Raw genomic sequence first — 17,282 nt, 5'->3', positions numbered from 1 at the left:
AAAAGAATCCTAAAGGCATTCGTCCGTCCAGAGCCTCACCTTAGAGAACTGACATTGACCTTTGGGCTGTTGGCCTCAGGGGACCACATATCCCAAAATATCTAAAGCAAAACAAGCATTATGCTTTGAGACTAATGTGGATGGAATCAGCTTAGGACAAATAAGCTTAAAAAAGAGAGAGAAAGGTTTCTACATCAGGTATTAATGCAGAAAAGCCTGACAAACGTTTGGGGATTTCTTACCCGAGGCCCTTGTGACCCATCTGCCATGATGACCATCACCCGCAAGGTGGTGGGTGGGGAGGCATCACTTCCCTGTCCTGCAGTAGCAGAAGTTCTCCTGAGCCTTGTCATTGGTCCACACAGAGGCATCCTCTCACCCCCTTCCCACTCTTAAGAATGCTTTTCCCCAGTAGGACAATAATTTTCTCATCTCGGCTCTGCAAGACCTCCATTTTATGAGATCTTGGAGGCTCAAAGCAGCTATCTACCATCCAAAACAGCCGGCACGTTCATCCTCAGGACATGATCTCCAGCCCTTTTTCAAACAAGCATTATTACAATCATTTTATAAAACCCAGACAGAGAGAGCTCCCTGGTGTGTCTTTGTGGTGTAGGCCACACACAAGAACCTTGCGTTTCCTCCTCCCTACCCACTCCTGGAGGGAGCCAGGAGGACAAGAAACCCAGTGCCTGCAAGCCACAAGCCAAAGGGAAGGCAGTCAGGAGAGAGCCATAAAGGACAGAGGAAGGGTAGGGGTGGCTGAAATCATGGTCCTCAAAGCTCTGTCCACGTCTTGATCCCCAGAACCCATGAGTGTTTCCTTACTTGGCAAAATCACCTTTGCAGATATAAGTAAACTAAAGAGCCTGAGATGGGGTGATTTTTTTGCATTATCTAGGTGGGCCCTAAATGTGATCATATGTATCCTTGAAAGAAGGAAGTACAGAGATTGCAGACACACACACACACACACACACGTATGCATGTGGCACACATGTGGGCACACGAAGAGGGGAAGGTAAAGTGACCACAGAGAGAGATCAGAATGATGGGGCCACAAGCCAAGGAATGCTGGCAACCAACCAGAAGCTGGAAGAGGCAAGGGACTGATCCTTCCTTAGTGCCTCCAGGGAGAGCACAGCCCTGCCAGTATCCTGATATTGACACAGTGGAACTGATTTTGGAATTCAGCTTCTAGAACTCAGAGAATACATGTGCCTGGCCTTAAACCACCCAGTGTGTGGTGACTGGGTACAGCAAACACAGGAGGCCAACATAGGTTGTCACTGCAGTGTCCAGGATACAGAGGGGTATGGGGGGTAGAGGACAGGTCAGCCGAGGGTTGAGGGGCTGGAATCCACTGCATCTTACAGGCACTGGCTCTGGGACCAAATAGCAGTGAGTGCCACTCACTGGCTGCACGATGCTGGGCGTCCCAGAGCCTCAGCCCCCAACCTTTGACACCTTTGACAAGAAAGTAATAATATCCCATTTCCAGCATTGTGGTGATGGATCCAAGAGCTAAAATAGAAAAGAAAAATGTCTTACCTATGGCAGGTGCTCATTTGAAAAGTAATGACTATTGAAAAAGCGTGTTCCTGAAGCACCTGGATGACTCAGGTCGTGATCCCGGGGTCCTGGGATCGAGTCCCACATTGGGCTCTGCACAGAGAGCCTGCTTCTCCTCCCTCTGCCGATGTCTCTGCCTCTCTCTCTCTCTCTCTCTCTCTGTCTCTCCTGAATAAATATATAAAATGTTTTTTTTTTTAAAGAAAAGATAAAAAATAAAGAGCGTGTTCTCTGATACCCACTTCTACAGGATCAGCTGTGACTCACCTGCAGTGAGTTCTCTGCTCCACACAAATACCCTGGATTCACCCACTGGGGAAACAGGGCCTGCTTTGCCCATGTGCTGCCTCTGGGTAGAGAGAAGGGAACAGCCACTGCACTGTGACATGGGGAGGTACAGGAAATCAGAACAAGAGAGGCCACAAGACACACATGCGTAGCTGCTTGGGGATCCCAGAGATTTTGCAGGAGGGGCATTTTGCACCTTCCTGCTGTGGGGCAAGGTGACACGTCAGGGCCGGAAGACCTGGGAACTCCACCAGGTGAGTACAGTAGGAGCTACATTCTTATTAACGTCGTGGCCTGAATGCGAAGCCAAGCGGGCGTCCACACCCCAGGGTGCTGGACAATGTGTGGGGTGAGTGTCGTTGTTGGTGAAGTCACTGTGTTTGTTCTTGCCCGCTGGGCTGGAACAGCCAGAGCGCTCCGGGCACTAGCCTGCCTGCCTCCATCCAGTCCCCACCAGCCGCCAGCCTTTCCTCCCCCCTGGAGAGGGCCCCTGCTCACCCAACGGAGCCTGCCTCCTGGGCCCCTCTTGGAAATCCTCCCACTCTGCGCCTGTGCCCCTGTGTGACCTTGGCCTTGCAGGGGGGAGACTGTGAGATCAAAGGAATCAAAGCGCTCCTCTCCGCACTTCAATCAGGGAGAGAGGCAATTAAAATATGAATTAATCTAAGTGAGATGAAAATGCAGTTGTAGAACAAGAGCATCTCTATCACCTTGAACCTGCACTGAGCACAGTTTAGCTTCTGTGATTAAAGGCATTTTCATGCCATTAAAAGCCATCCCTTTTAATGTGGCAAACACTGTCAAACTTCCCTGCAGCCTTGGTGGAGACTGCCTTCTCCTCATTTCTGTCCCTTGATCTTTCCAGAGTACTGGGAGCTGATGGGGAGGGGGTGGTGGTGGCTCTTAGGAGGGGACATGGAGGGCTTGGGGGATGATGAAAGTCCAGGATCCTGAGCTACATGGAAAGAGCCATCATCACCTGTGTCCCTTCTTAAACAGGTCTCTACAGAGCTGGGAAACCCCATTCCTGGCTCTCCTTGATCCCTTTGGCCCTTCTGGGTTCCCAACTGTCTCTTTGAAGGGAGGGATAGCTGTAGTATTTACTTCCAGAATTTTCCTTCTGCTTCTCTATTGCCTTAAGGATCCAGGATCCTTAAGGGTTGTCTTAAGGAGGAGCAAGGCTGTGACCCCAGAGGAGAGGATATATGTGAGGGAGTGACTGGCACATTGAGCCATTGGATCTTCCAGGCCAGCCATTCATGCCATGGCCTTGGATTTGCTTACTTCTGTTGACACCCTACATCCGACTTTGGCTTTTTCTCCGATTTCCAGCTGTATATTCTCTTCTTGCTTTCATCCATAGTATTTGTCAGTCTCGGGGTTTGAAGCATGGAACTTAAACAAACTCATCCTGAATCCCCTTTTCCAAAGCAAACTGCCCTGCTCCATCCCGCCCTTGTGGATTGCTGGCCTGTCCTGATCTGAATTTAAGAGGGTCTCTCTCTCTTCCCTTCTCTGACTCTCCTTAGGGACGAACTAGTGGAAATTAGAACCAACAGCAGTGCCTGCTGTAAGAATAACTTGGGAAAGACCACCCATGGAGGTTGGGAGGTGCACTGTAGGTGGGATAGTGGCCCGCGGGAGGTTGGTAGCCTGAATCTGATGGCTAATGCAGCTTCTTCTCTTGCTGTCTCTAGAAACCCCTGCTCAGGCCATGCAAGACACAGGTCCCGAGGACACCTCCGGTTTAGCAAACAAATCATCTCTTACTCCAAGGCCTGTAAAGAGATGCCCAGAAGCTTCATATTCATACACACTTAAAGTACAAAGGGCAGCACTCTGGTCTACACTTGCAAACAGTGTAAGGAGCCCCAACATTTTGAAACGTCCTCAGAGTTGGCCACAGCATTCTGATGTAGACCATGCAAGGCAAAATCCTTTGCATGTTTTGTCTCAGTCTCCCCAACATGCCAAGAAGCAGAAAGTGCCCTACCGTGCTGCCGTGTCACACTTCTTTGGGCCTGCCCCTCTGTAGGCTGCTACTCTTTCAAATTCATTCCCTGTCGATGTGTTTCACCGTAGACAACATCACAGGCAGTTAAACCCAAAGCCCCAGAAAACCCCCGAGCAGCCAACCAGCTTCTTGTTTCCACCCCAGACCCACCCTGCCTGGCCCCTTGGGTCTTCAGGGGGAGACAAGTCTTCTAGGTAGAAGACAGTGCCAGCCGCCAGGAGAGGTCTACGAAGGACCCTCCTCTTTCATCTGGAGGCTTAAGTAGAGTCTCCAAAATTCTTGAAGTTACAACTCGAGGAAGGAGGAGAGTATGGGGCTCCTCGGTGTCCATTCTAATCTGTGTGCCCATGTTCCCACTTGCCCCCTCAGTGCTACTGTATCTTAGTAGGTGCAGGGGGCAGAGGTGCCTTCCTAGGTGCTCTGCTTCCTGCTGCTGGGTTAGAAACCCTAATTCTGCCAACCTCCAGTTTTGCTTTCCACTTAGTGTCTTCGAAGGCCACCACATATAATCATGATTAATGAGCTTCATTGTGATCCCAACTTCATTAGTTGCAGTAGCTATGTGTCCTTAGCTGGAGGATAACAGTGCTGCCTACCTCGAAGGATTTTTTTTCTGCAAATTAAATGAGACAATATATGTAATATGCATATGTATATTATGTAATGTACATAAATGTGAGCTATAATTACTGTTATTGTATTATTGTTACACTCACTGCTACTTTGACCATGACCAGGTCCTCCTCTTGGTAACTGATTTCTTTTATCAGTGTGGGGTCCTATCTCTTGGTTTGGGCTCCCAAGCAGGGTGCCACCCACCCGTTCACCCCTGCAAATGACCCCACCTGCCCCTATTTGGTCTACATGTCACTACTGGTCTCTCTGTCACTGGCCTGGCCACTGCTGCTCACAAACATTATAGCACCTAGTGGTCAGCTGGCTCGAGTCGTGCAATTTTGTGCATTTCTCATCCATTGGCTTTGTGTTTCGGTCCTCTCAGCCCTTCATGACCTGTCAGACTCAGCCTTGGGAAATCACTGCATGAGGAGCCCTGCTTCTTTCTTTAGGACACTGAACTCTGGGAGAGTAGATACTCTGCCTCTGAGATTGGGACCAGAGCTTTAGTTCCCACAGGTTGGGTGGCCTTCTACCCATGTCATAGAAGGGTAGTGGACACAGAAGGACCTGGAATGGAGAACACTATCCTCTCTTTTCTCTAGCTATGAATAGAAAGCCGAAACCTGATCAGTGGCTAGCTTGGAAGGATCTGGCATTCTAGAAGCAGCAAGTGAAATGTGCCAACATCACTGCAATTGATAACTTGCTTATCATTCATCAGGAAACCAAACCTAATCTACATGGATTTCCTGCAACACGAGACTCCAGCCACTGCACCCCACGTGTGCATGTGTGTGTGGATGTGTGTAGACACACGCGTGCACACAAGTACATGCGCAAGTGGGCTATCCGAAAAGGAGGATGCTCCCGTCATCAGTGAGATAGATTGGGGGCCAGAATTGATTTTCCATAGACAAATGCTTTACATTTTGGTAAACCCTTTGTAGCATCTTAGTCAAATTAAACCAAGCCCTCTGAAGTCAGATTTATAGTCCATAGGATTCCACTTAACTGAGACAAGCAATCCAATTTAAGGGCAATTTAAAGAGTATTTCATTTGGAGACAGAACCAATCCTTGTCAAGGCCCTGGAGGTAGCAAGAAATCTTCCTCCTCTCATTTGCTGAGAAGCAAGTGCTGTCCAGGCCATGGGGGCCGAGCAACCCCTGAAGCGCAGTGAGTAGCTCAGTGCAGTAGATTTTATGCCTCATGTTCACTAAAGAGGAACTGATCAAAAAGAGGGGATAGGAAAGAAGGCAGGGCCTACCTCCAGCACTCAGAGCTCCCTAACATAGGAAGGGATGTTCAGTCCAAGTGCACAGATCACTGTGAGATGCTTCCCCAACCCCGGCTGCAGCTCCTATCAGAGCACAAGACTCAGGATCTGAGCACTGGCTGGATTGCCATCCCCATTTGTCCCCCTGAATGGCACCCGTGAGCAAGGTGCAACCTGTGCAACTGTGCACGGCAGCCCTGGGCAAATGACATCAGGAAATTTACATGCACATGTTACTTTCCTTAATGCTCACCATGCTAGGAGGTTTTAATTACGGCCCCCATTTTACAAATACAGATAGCTGGGAGAGAGTAAGCACGATGTTCATACAAATGTAGACTCAGCTGGGATTCTAATCTAGGACTTTGTGATTCTAAATTCCAATCTTTCTCTCCTAATTCACCATGGACTGGGAGTTCAACCACAGGGCTTGAAATTTTTTTCCAGGGAAAAAGGAAAGACTGGAAGTTCTGAGACTCAAATCTTTGGAGGTGCTTTTGAAAAGAGGAAGCAGATATTGTCAGGTTGGCCATCTGGCTTCTGCTACAAGGCTCCTAGTTAGTCATAAGGAACTCAGCTTTGCTGTCTACAAAGTTCTGCCTTACGTAAAGCTGAAACCTTCCTCTCCATGACCCAGACAAATGACAAGATTAGTGCCCATGGATTGCAAGTCCATTTTCCAGAACTCATGGCAAAGCTGAACAGAGAGAGAGAACTGAGACAGCCACTGCTTCCCCTCCCTGTCTTGGTTCTGCTCTGGAAAAATACAGCAAAAGCCCTTTTCTTCCCCATCCTACTGGGTGTGAGCATCAGAGATGAAGCAAGTGCATGACCACACTTGCAACTAAAATGAGGAAATTAAGAAAATATATTGAGTTTTTAGTTTTATAAGTTTCTGTTATCCATTGTCATATATATACAACAGTATATTGTTAACATGTTTACATGCAAGTTTTAACACATTGAGTTTTCAATATATTAATTTTTAAGAAAATTTATTTCATTTCAAGAAATTTTATGCTGAGATTAAAATTCTTTTGGGGCATCTGGGTGGCTCCTTGGTTGAGCGTCTACCTTTAGCTCAAGATGTGATCCCAGGGTTTGGGATAGAGTCCTGCACTGGGGTCCCCGCAGGGAGCCTGCTTCTCTCTGCCTGTGTCTGTGCCTCTCACTCTGTGCCTCTCATGAATAAATAAATAAGTAATCTTAAAAAAAAAAACCTCTTTTACTGTGTTGTTTTTAAAATCCCTTTATTAAAGAAGGTAATCGATAGCTGTGTGTATGTGTGGTTTTATTTTAGCTTATTTGTGTTTTGTAAATCCTGTACTTTGAAGAAAGTTATAGTTGTCAAGTTTTTGTCAGTATCAAAAACATGTGTGTATGTGCGTATGTGTGTGCTTTACACTTACAGGCCTATGATTCTAACATCATAGGAATCATTGTCTTTGACGTACAGAATTAACATTTACTGACTGCCAGCCCTATTATTTTAATACATCACTGAATTCTACTCCAGAAACCAATATTGCATTGTTAGGTTGTTAGGTTCACTAACTAAAATTTAAATTAAAAAAAATAAATTAAAAAAAATATTCACAACAGCCCTGCAAGATTAGCATCTCTGATTCAAGATAATGCCATTTCTCAAAGAATTTGTGCATCTTTTTAAAAAAAGATTTTATTTATTTATTTAATAGAGAAAGAGAGCAGAAGCACAGACAGTGGGAGAGTGAGAAGCAGGCTCCTGAGCAAGAAGCCTAATGTGGGGCTCGATCCCAGGATCTTGAGATCATGACTTGAGCTGAAGGCAGATTCTTAACCCATTGAACCACCCAGGAGCCCCAAATTTGTGCATCTTGTCCAATCTCTCATAGTTATGGAGCTGAAGATCTGAACGCAGGCCCTCATGGTCCCCAAACACCAGCCTCTTTCATTTGTTCTTTTTGTTGTTTTTCACTTGACCACAACCTTAATACCTTCCTTTATTCCTGTAGTTCCACAGTGGGGTACTCAGAGGAAATTTGCTGGCGTCAAATATAATCAGTAAATTTTCATTAATCCTTTCCCTGGGTGTCCGCGATATTAAATATATATGGCTGTAGAAAACATATCTGACCCAGTCGGACAGATGTTTTGGAGTCTGTAATTCAATGCAACCGAAAAAGAGTTACTGGCAAATTAAAATCCCCTTCCATAGGCTTCTTGGTTTGCTTAGATCAGTGATTCTTAAAAATGTTCAGGTCCACTGGAAATTAGACAATTTGCCCACAAAGACAGGCATTTTGTCTTGTTTTATTCACTGCTATCCTTGCTATACCAAGACCATAGTATAAACACTCAACAAATAGCTGTCGAAAGAATGAATAAAAATAGACTCATTTGAGTATCTGATAAAAGCTATGGACTACCTTCCCAGAAAATTGCAGAGAGGCCCATGGGCAACACAACACCATGCATGGCGTTCAGGTTCAGTGACCCCTCAAAGCCTCTCCATGAGACACAAAAGCTTTAGACTATACTCTCATGACGAAATAGCTCTTGACATTTTCTATGATGGAGAAGAGGACGGCCAGTGGGCTCTGGACTCTTTCTTCCATGCTGATGGGCACCTGAGTGGTGTGAGGCCATCCACGCTTTGGATCACTCCTTCTTGACCTATTTGATCTGAACATCCTGGGCCCTTCTGAATCTAGAGTAAGAAGAGGAATAATAGCCACCACTCAATGAGATTTTATAATTTGCCCGGCACTGTGAGATGCATTTTACATATGATTGATCTGATAATCCACCTGTCAACCTTACCAAGTAGATCTTGTTAACCCCATTTTTCATTGTTTAAATTTTTATTTTACCTTTCAATTTATTTTTTATTTATTTTACCTTTTGAGGTACATTGACATACTACAGTAGTTTCAGATGTACACCATAATGAGTTAATATTTGTATGCACTGTAAAATGATCACCACAATAAGTATACTTAACACATCACTGTGTTGCAAAAAGTTGCAAAAAGGTTTTTTGTTTTTCATTTTTCTTGTGATGAGGACTTTTAAGATATGCTCTCAGCAGGGCTCCTGGGTGGCACAGTCCATTAAGTGTGGACTCTTGGTTTCAGCTCAGGTCATGGTCCAGCATCATGAAATCCAGCCCCATGTCTGCAGTCAGCTGAGAATCTGCTTAAGAGTCTCTCTCGGACCCTCGATCCTGGGATCGAGCCCCACATTAGGCTTCTTGCTCAGGAACCTGCTTCTCACTCTCCCACTGTCTGTGCTTCTGCTTTCTCTATTAAATAAATAAATAAAATCTTTTTTTAAAAAGATGCACAAATTCTTTGAGAAATGGCATTATCTTGAATCAGAGATGCTAATCTTGCACCCCCTGCTCACACGTGCTCTCTCTCTCTCTCTCAAATAAATAAATCTAAAAAATATATATATACCTGTAGCAACTTTTAAACATGTAATACCATTACTATTATCCATATTCACTGTGCTATACATGATATCCCCATGACTTATTTTATAAATGGATGTTTGTACTTTTAGACTCTCTTCACCCATTTTGCCCTCCCCATCCCCAACAAACCACCAATCTATTCTCTGTTTTTTCCCATTTGTTTTATTTTCTTAGATTTCACATATAATTTACATCACAGAGTATTTGTTTTTCTGTCTTATTTCACTTAGCATAATGCCCTCAAAGTCGATCCATGTAGTCGCAAACAGCAGAATTTCACTCTTTTTTATGGCTGAATAATATTCCTGTGTGTATTTGTGTGTGATCATATTTTCTTTATCCATTCATCCTTCAATGGACACTTAGATTGTTGCTTCCATGACTTGGCTATTGTGAATAATGCTGCAGTGAACATGGGAGTGTAGCTATCTTTTCAAGTTAGTGTTTTCATCTTCTTCAGATAAATACCCAAAGATGAGGGACACCTGGGTGGCTCAGTGGTTGATTGTTTGCCTTTGTCTTGGGGTGTGATCCTGGGGTTCTGGGATCTAGTCCCTTATCGGGATCCCCACAGGGAGCCTGCTTCTCCCTCTGCCTGTGTCTCTGCCTCTCTCTCTCTCTCTCTCTCTGTGTGTCTCTCATGAATAAATAAATAATATCTTTTAAAAATAAACAAATAAATACCGAGAGGTGGAAATGCTGGATCATAGGTAATTCTAGTTTTAAATTTTTGAGGACCCCACAGACTGTTTTCCATGGCAGCTGTACCAATTTATTCCTCATAAAAGTGTACAAGGGTTCCCTTTTCTCCACATCCTTGCCAAGAATTGTTATTTATCTCTGTTCTTCAGATGGAGAAACTGAGGCCCAGAGAGTTTAAGGTTAAGAAATCTTGTGAAGACCACACAGCTAGAAAATGCTGGCAAAAGATTTAGGCCCTTGTCTACCCAATCCCCAGCCTTTGTTTTTCTTGGCATGCCTGATGACCTTGGTGCTTGCAAGCTGTCCAGAAACTGGAAAAGCTCTAGGTCATCAAGTCTAGGAGGTGGAGAGTACAGATGTGCTCCCTGACTAGACATACAAGCCAAATAAGCAGATAATTGAAAAAAACCAAGTAAGCAAATGAGCTGTTTTAAGGTACAAAATTTGGACCTTAAAGGTGTTACGTTTGTATTTTTTGAATTTTTTTTATCTCTCCTTTTTTCTTTTCTTTTTTTTTCTTTTTTTTTTTCTTTTTTTTTAGAGAGACCGAGAGCATGAGTGAGGTACGGAGAGGCAGAGGGGAGGGAGAGAGAGAATCATAAGCAGGCTCACTGGGCTCCATCTCATGGCCCTGAGATCATGACCTGAGCTGAAATTAGAGAGTCGGACACTTAACTGATTGAGCTGCCCAAGGTGCCCCTGTTTCTTGGATTTTAAATGTATTTTCACTTGTGCTTTTCTTAAAAGTCCTATATAAAAATTGTAGTTTTAGCTGTGCTCAGAAGAACAAAAGAAAAGCACTACCATCATTTAGGAGGAAGGTGGCCACGGGACAAGTGAGGCCAGTGCAATAAGATTTAATCTCCCACAATTCTGGCTTTTCAGGATGTGTCCAAAATCCAAAGTATGTTGTTCGAAGAGATGCAGTACATTCAGACTCCATGGTCAAGGGGCTCCAACTCAATGGGTGGGGCAAGAGTCAAACTGAGGAGCCTTGTTCCCTATTTGAGCACCTGGGTTCTATATCCTCATTCCTGGGGAGGGAGATGGCGAAAAGCAAGTAAGGTATCAGAGCCCCCATAAAGATGGCTGGGAACAAGACCACAGTTCCATTCTCAATCAGATCTAATATGGAAATCAGATGACATGATTGGGGCACACATGTTGAGGGCTATGGATGGATGCAGCTTCATAGGCTCTCAGCTCCCCAACCAAGTTATGCTAGATACACTAATACACTAACAAAGATGGTAAGACCACTCCTGTTATTGAGATCTGCTTCCTAAGGTGCAACATGTCCTAGTCTGGGCTGGTCAAGAACTGGGCAGAGCTAGGAATTCAGGTTCTGGGCCCCAGGAACTTCCTCTGAGGCAAAGCCTAGGCTGGCAAGGATAAGTAGGTGCACCTGCTTATCAGATCCTTTGTTCTGCACAACCCCAGAGCACTGTTCCTACTGGATTCCATCTGTACCTGAGGCAAGAAAGGGAGATTATTGGAAGATGACAAGAAAGAAGGCTAAAAGGCAAGAGCATTTCACTGGAACATATTTGATAGTCAGACCTTGAAAATCCAGAGCCAGTTGCTTCCATGGCTTGGCAAAATAGTGAAAGTTGAAGAACACCAGGGTCCAATGTGTTTTGTGAACTGGGGTCTCCCGACAGCCATTCTTACAGTTAAGAAGAGTTCCACAGAGATACAAAGGGAGTCCCAAAATAAGATTTGGGTTCAAATTTGACTTGATAGATTGCAGACTTATAAAGTTTTTATTTTTATTATGAAAGATTTCAAACACATACAAAACCAGAGGGCCAACAGTTCAGTGAAGCACCATGTTGTCTCAGGAACCAATAGATTTCTGTCAATCTTGTTTCGTCACCCTACTATATTTTTATTGCAATTTTTAAGAACTTTTTTCTTGATGCCTTCAAATGCATCCCACAGAAGACATCCCAATAGGGACAAGTTGACTCATGTTTAACATAGCCATCATCTTTTTATAGTTGAAAGAGCAAGGAATTTGTGGACAATATAATCTGATCCTTTATTTTCAAGAGAGTGCAATTTTGAGTCATACACATGCAAAGGAGAGAAGGGTCACCACCGGCACACCAAGTAGACTTGAAAAAGTCTTTCTTTCAGTCTGGCAATGCGGGTTTCCTGGGATGTGTTGAATCAAGCTGTATTCCCCAAAGTACTTGGGTCTTTTATATTAGTTTCACTAGGGTAGTTCTGGTTCATACTTGTAGCAGAGCTTGGTAAATGAGAGGCCACCTGAGAAGCAATTAAACTAAACCAGGAAATCTTTCCTGTTCATTTCATCTTGTCCTTAAATAGTTTACACATCAATTGAACTGGGAAGAGCTCATGGTGCTTTATGGTGATTACTCCAGTAGGGGTCAGCGCCTAATGAGTTGGGTACTTATCTGTGACCCCGACAAGATGACTGTAAATGAACAGATAAGAGGACCACTGGGACTCATTCTCAAAGCTGCCCATGGAATGAAGATAACAGAAGCTGATGGAATTAGGTAGACTGAAAAGCAGAGCTGGTGAAGTTAGGTAGTTTGAAACACCTAGGGTATTTTAGTTAGAAAAATAAGGTGCTTGATTTACTCTTGACAAATTACGAGATACCTATTTGACACATTCTTGCTTTTGGTACCACACCTTCCTTGTCTTTCTTCACAGTACCTGGTAAACTTGTGGTTCCTGTCAAGTGATTCTATGGAGGTGGGTATCTTTACTTATTACAGAAGATGTGTGTCAATTTAATGGAACTGACTGCATGTACCTTCACAGCAGCTGACTGAAAAGGGGAAAACAAAACAAAATCTTAGTGGGGCACTGTGTGGCTCAGTCAGTTAGGCATCCGACTCTTGGTTCCCACTCAGGTCTTGATCTCAGGGTCGTGAGATGGAGCCCCACATTAGGCTCTGTGCTCAGTGCAGTCTGCCTGAGATTCTCTTTCTTCCTCTCCCTCACCTCCTCCACCCTGGCTCACTCATGTGCTGTCTCTAAAAATCTTAGTAAAAGTGTGTTTACAGAGTAAATGATAAAATTGTAGCAACACATTGTATGAGATGATCAAAATTCTCAATAATTGGCAAAATAGACACACAATCTCCTCCCCCCGCCCCCATTTATTAGCTATATTATCCAGGTCATTTGGATTTTTTTTCCTGTGAGATGTTAGTATAACAACCAAACAAATCTCAGTGGTTTGCAGCAGCAAATATTAGTTTCAAGTTTATGGGTTGAAGTTTTGCTGTGGCTTGGCTGATCTTAGCTGGGCTCAGCTGGGCTACATTACATCCAGGTTTGCTCCCTGTATTTTCATCCCAACATCTAAGCTTAAGGAGCAACAGCTTCCTGGGGCCTATTTTTCTCATTACAGAAGGCAGATGTTCAATAGGGCTGGTGGAAATTTGATAACTTCTTCAACCCTCAGCTAGTTATCAAAGTAAATTGCATGGTCAAGTTTAAAGACGAGTATCGATGTACACACTCTATAGACTCCAGTGGAAGCTACTACAAAGTCATAGGCCAAGAGGCATGGAAATAGAAATTCCCTTCTGAGAATGAGGAGTTGGGAACACTAATTCAACCTCCCACAACCACCATAAAAACAGCCAATTTCTGCCAAAATTGGCAGAAATCTGTGTTGGTGTCTCGACACAACTTAATCGATCTGCTCACTTGTGGCCATTTTGGTAAGACAGAGTGCTCTCCAGGTCTGGGTAGCCTTATCCTCTGGCTCCTTTGACAATGGCACCAATGATTCTATTTACACGCCATCAGCATGGAATGAGGATGGGATTTTCCTCCTCTGCAACAAAGCATCAATTACGGCTCTCACAGAGAGAAATAAGTCAGGTAGCAAGCACACAAGAGTCACAAAAGCAGCACTACTCAGGCTAAAGTATATTATTTAATAGAAAGGGTGTTATTTTAGTTGAAAAGTTTGAGAATGCAAGGGCTGGACTCCAGTGGCAGTTAATTTTCAAGATAATATTTGCCTCTTCCTGGGTGACTAGAGAGAAGCCAGCAAGTTCTACAGGCTTGACACCAGGGCCAGAGCCATTTCATCTCGTGCTTCATTAACTGGTGCCCGGTTAGAGAGAAGACGTGAGGCAGGTGGACTGTGGGGATGGGCTAGAGTGACAACTTGTGTGCTCGTCTGCTCACCCCAGGTGGCTCATCTTGCCTGAGACGCAGCTCACACACCCAGGTGCCTTCAGCTGCCAGAGCTATAAGAAGACTGAATGGTGCTGACTGGGCATCAGGAAAACTACTGCAGAGGCATGACGATTGTTGGCCACTGACACTCAGCCTTGGTGTCAGGGTGATGGTACAATGGGGGGTAGACTGAGATCTCATGGAAGGCACAGGCCAGTCCAGAAGACAAGCCTTTCATTAACTAGTTTCAGCTACCTACCAAGTGAAAATCTGAAGCCTCTGTTGCCAGATATTAGAAATTTCCAGGAGAAGCCAGAAATCTAGATGAAATCTAATTTTTTAAATGTTGACAAGGATAATAAATTTAAAAGAAAGGAAGAGAAGAAAAAAGAAAGAAAGAAAGAAAGAAAGAAAGAAAGAAAGAAAGAAAGAAAGAAAGAAAGAAAGAAGAAAGAGGGGGGGAGGCAGAGAGGAAATCACTTGGCAGTCAAAAAAACGTCCTTCACAAGCCAAGGACAGCCAGGATGGCCAGTCTGTGACTTCAATGTATGAGGTGACACCTGTACCCCTTTGAGAGCTGGAAATAGGGAGACACTGAGGAGGGAACCATACAGCGACTCCCAGCTTCTCCTGAGTCAGACCATCACCCTGTATCCTCATTATTTTGTAAGAAGTGACATGAATCCCATAAATAGCAAACCCGAATTCAAACATAAATACACAAATGCATTTGAAAAGAAAAGCATCCATGATTAAGTAACTATCCACCCTTTGAATTACCCACACTACTCCTCCCAGGAACGGGGAGAACAGAATTTAAAATCAGTATTTAATTTCGGATCCACTAGCACCGTGAGAAGAATGAGCATGAGTTTATGGAGTGTCTAGTGTGGGTCCACACAGCGCTAGGCACTGCGTGGACTATAGGGCAAGGGCAGGCTCTTCACGTCCCGTGGGGACCCCAGTATAAAGGACCATGGGGACAGCTAGCCTTGGCTCCATTCACATTGTCCCCTCCTAGGCTGTGTGCTTCAAACAGGGACCTCATCTCCTAAGCCTGCCCTTCCTTACAGCAAGCTGAGGAGTTCTTAAACATGTAGAATGAATTCATGATAGATCACTACAAGCCCTAGTTTCATACCTGATACAACACCGATGAGAACTTTGTAACATCTCTGTGCCTCAGTTTCTCATCTACATAGAGGAAGAATAATAGTTTCTGGATCAGAAAATTGATAGAAGAGGGTGCCTGGGTGGCTCAGTTGGCGAAGCATCTGCCTTTGGCTCAGGTCATGATCCCAGGGTCCTGGGATTGAACCCCACATCCAGCTCCCTGCTCCGTAGAGAACCTGCTTTTCCCTCTGCCCCTCTGCCCCCATTCATGCTCTCTCTCTTTCAAAAAATAAAATAAAATATTAAAAAAGGAAAAATGATATAAGAAGCAAATGAGATAATGTGCCTACAGTACTTAGAATGTAGCTCAACGTATAGTACTACTCAATATGTATGTATATTGAGTAGCTAAATATATATAAACATAGTAGCTACTTTTTCAATACTTATTACTATTATTATGTAGATTCATTACAGGAGGAAAAATAGATCAACACTGTAATGGTCTTTCACGTCCCAAATAAGATGTTTTTCATCAACAGAATGCTCTTTATAATCCCAGGACCTGGCTGGACCTTTGGCTCACACCTTTCCTGTGGGTGGAAGTAGTAATTAAGTGCTTTGGTTTATAAGAGAGAAAATGAGACCACCTTCTCTCTGGCTCTGCCCTGTGCGGATGGAGGTGGTCACCGTAGAAGCATAGGAATTACTGTGAGCTCAAAAGAGCGGAAGCCGCATGTATGCTGTCTTCTCCCACACCCGGAGGACCAGACCTATGGAAGATGTTCTCTGCGTCCATCCAGACAAGCGCACACACACACAAGATGAATGGACTAAGCAAAGGTAGGAGCCAAGAGCGGGCAGGAAGGCAGCCTGGCCTCCCCAGATTCCAGCGACCTCCCGCTCCTGTTCTTCTGGAGGCCGGTTCTACACTGGAATTGCAGAAGGGAGGACCCTTGGATGCTCAGTGCATACAGACCCTTGGGAGGAGGAAGAGGAGTTGGTCCGGGAAGAAGGGCAGTCAAGGAAAGAAGAAGAAAAAGAGCTCCGTGATTGTGCGACAGCCTCACTTCTCGGCTTGGAAATTGCGATCTTTGGGAAGGCTGGGCTCCTCATGTCATCAGCCACGTGTCTCGGGAAAAGGCTCAATTTCACTTGGTCCTCAGTTTCCCCATTGACAACAATCCCATTTAATTGTCTGAAAGGTGCTTGGAGATTCCTGCAAAGAGTGGCACTCCATAAAAACAAATGATTCTCATTATCCTGTGGGCTCTGCGCTCCCGGCATCCAGGCAGCTAGTGCAGTCAGTGTCTAGATGTCTGGGATGGATGTGGCCTGGGAGAGCAGTTAAGGAGGAGAGCGCAGGGGAGGCATGCAGGCTGCTAGGGCACCGAGCAGAATGGCAGTTTTCTGGTACTTGCTTAATCGAGAGCCCCTCCTGCTCCTACTCGGGAGGAAAAGCTGGCAAAAAGCTTTGTGTAATATGAACAGAGTCCGCAGAACAGTGAGGGGAGCTATGACACAGGCCTAAGTGGGGCTCAGTCTGGGGGAGGGTTCAGCGGAGACACGGGGATGCCATCTGCTGCCTCCCTTCCATTACCTGGCTGAGAAAGGGCTCCCCATGGTGCACAGCCTGTTCTGGAAGGAAAAGTCTGAGAAACAGCTGTGCTCCACCCTCCTCAGGCAGCCGGTCAGCTCCTTTCCCTGGGCCCCCTGGGAACTGTGTAAGCTGCCCTGCAAGGGGATGGACCGGGGCATGTGGAGGGGTCAGGGCAGGTGGGCTGCCGAGTTGCTAAAGCCTCGGAGAGTCTAACTCCAGAATGCATCTGGGTCAGTGGACAGAAAACGAACAAGAATAAGAGAGGTGATTGCAAATACAGGCACACGCGTGCACACGCACTCCAGGATGCGTGTCTATGCAAACAGGAACACGTGCATGCACCCAGACTGGGAACGCATCTGCATGCAGAGTTGCAGAAGGTTATGGACAAGAAAGGGAGAGAGGAGTTACAGAGCTGTTGAAGTATTTGCAAGGTATTTTGTTATTCAGCCTAAAAAAATTTCAGG

The sequence above is a fragment of the Canis lupus genome, chromosome 6 (genome assembly GCF_003254725.2).
Source record: "Canis lupus dingo isolate Sandy chromosome 6, ASM325472v2, whole genome shotgun sequence".
Classification (NCBI taxonomy): Eukaryota; Metazoa; Chordata; class Mammalia; order Carnivora; family Canidae; genus Canis; species Canis lupus.
This window is presented reverse-complemented; position numbering follows the sequence as displayed.